Genomic DNA, 2486 nt, shown 5'->3' with positions numbered 1-2486 from the left:
AACAGAGGATGAGATGGCTGGATGGCATCACTGACTCAATGGACGTGAGTCTGAGAGAACTCCGGGAGTTGGTGATGGACAGGGAGGCCTGGCGTGCTGCGATTCATGGGGTTGCAAAAAGCTGGACACGACTGAACGATTGAATTGAACTGAACTGAATTATTTTTATTCTTGATCAAGAGAAAATTATCATGGGTTTTCTTTTTTAAACAGTTAATATTATCAATTATATTATGCACTTTTCAAATGTTAGATTAATCTTTCATTTCTAAGATTAAACCAAATTCAGTCATCATTACTTTATTATTATTGAAATGTGCCTTAGGACTTTTTAAATGGTGAATTTTGCATTGATGTTAATGAGTGAGACTGACCTCTGATTCTTTTCTTCATATAGTGGTTTTATTTATTTCAGTATTAGTATCCTCCAAGATTTCTAAAATGTGTTAAGTTGTACTTCCTGTGTATTTGCTTCCTGAAAACGTTCTATAAAAAAAAAGAAACTACCTTTATCTTCAATATTTGGAGGAACTTACCTATTAAGCCATCTTGGCCCAATGTTTTCTTTCTGGTAATAGTTTAACTTCTAATTCAATATTACTAACATTTTCTACTGCTTCTGAAGTTCTGTGTGCTCAGTCACTTTAGTCATGTCTGACTCTTTGCGACCCTACGGATTGTAGCCGGTCAGGCTTCTCTGTCCATGGAATTCTCCCAGGCTAGAATACTGGAGTGGGTTGGCATGCCCTCCTCCAGGGAATCTTCCAGACCCAGGGATTACCGACATCTACTGTGTCTCCTGCGTCTCCTGCATTGCGGGCAGATTCTTTACCACTGAGCCCAAAGAAGCCCTTTTGAAGTTGATACTAATAATTTCAATTTTTTGAAAATGAATCTAGCTAATTAAAAATTTAATTGTTTACTGCAAGTTGTTAATGTGCTATGCTGTGCTCAGTTGCTTCAGTTGTGTCTGACTCTGTGAGCTCCATGGACTGTAGCCTGCCAGGATCCTCTGAACATGGGATTCTCTAAGCAAGAATACTGAAGTGGGTTGCCGTGCACTCTTTCAGTGGAACTTCCCAACCCAGGGATAGAACCTACATCTCTTACATCTTCTGCATTGGCAGGTGGCTTCTTTATCACTAACACCATCATCTTATTATCACTTTAAATTTTGTAGTTTAAACCTGTATTTGTATCAAATTTTTATATTTAATATTTCTTATTTTTACTCCTTTCCACTTTTATTCTTTGTTAGTCTTGTCAAGGGCTTACTTTTGTTTTAGAACCAACTCTTTGCTTTATATATCTCCTTTGCTATATACTAATTTTTATTGTTAATTTCTGTTCTATATTTATATTTTCCTCTCTTCTACTTTCTTTGTTTTCTCTTCCTAATATTATTTCTCCAAGACCCTAAAATCTGGATGCTTGCTTTACTAATCAATTTTGCACACTTTTTTTTAATAATGTAAACATTTAAAGCTATGAATTTCTCTCTAAGAAATAATTTAGCTTTATCCCATTAGTTTCAAAATTATAATTGTTATTATTGTTCAAGGCTAAATGTTTTCTACTTTCCCTTATAGTATACTCTTAGATTTATAAATTGTTTAGAAGTGTTTTTTAACGTCAAGCATAAGGATATTTTAAATTTGTCATTTATTTATTACTAATTTGATTACATCATGATTTAGAAACTAATCAACATAATATTATTTCTCTTAATTGTGCCTAGGCTTATTTTCACTTATTTTTTAGTTTTATTGACATACAACTGACAAGTAGAAACTGTATATTTTAAGGTATACAGTTTGATGTTTTGCTATAGGTATCCATTGTGAAATGATCACCATAATCAAACTAATTAAAATATCCATTACTTCACACACTGATGATTTTTCTTTCCTCCTTCCCTCCTTTCCTGCCTTCCTTTCTCTTTTTTAAATAGAACTCTTTAGAACTACCCTGTCCTCTTAGTAAATTTCAAGCATACACTACAGTATCATTGATGGTCACCATACTGTACATTCAATCTTCAGAACAAAAAATACACATTTTCAGTGGGCCTTATATTATAGCTTAGCATTTGTTTAATTTGACTTGCACTTAAAGTCCATCTGTATTCTATGTTCCTTCACCGTATCTGCCTGGTAAATATTTACTCAATTTCAAACATTTTACTATGATAGTGGGTGTGTTAGCGTTCCTGACAGTTTCCCCTCCTGATTACCACAAACGCTGAAAGCCACAGCCCTCCTCCATGGCAGAGAGCAGAACAGACAAACCGGGCAGGTTGGTTCCCAAGAAGAGGAACAGATGACTGAGCTACACATGCCTAATTCCTCTATCAGTCTCACCAATCAGATTAGATAAATGGCTCTCAGACTTGAATTTGCTTCATATTGCCTTGAGTCTTGCAAATAGTTACATTCAAGACTCAAAGTTTCTAAAAGTTACCTGATAAACATTCTCATTAAAATAAA

The sequence above is a fragment of the Budorcas taxicolor genome, chromosome 3, assembly GCF_023091745.1.
Source record: "Budorcas taxicolor isolate Tak-1 chromosome 3, Takin1.1, whole genome shotgun sequence".
NCBI classification, from domain to species: Eukaryota; Metazoa; Chordata; class Mammalia; order Artiodactyla; family Bovidae; genus Budorcas; species Budorcas taxicolor.
The sequence above is the reverse complement of the archived record's forward strand: the minus strand, read 5'-3'. Positions refer to the sequence as shown.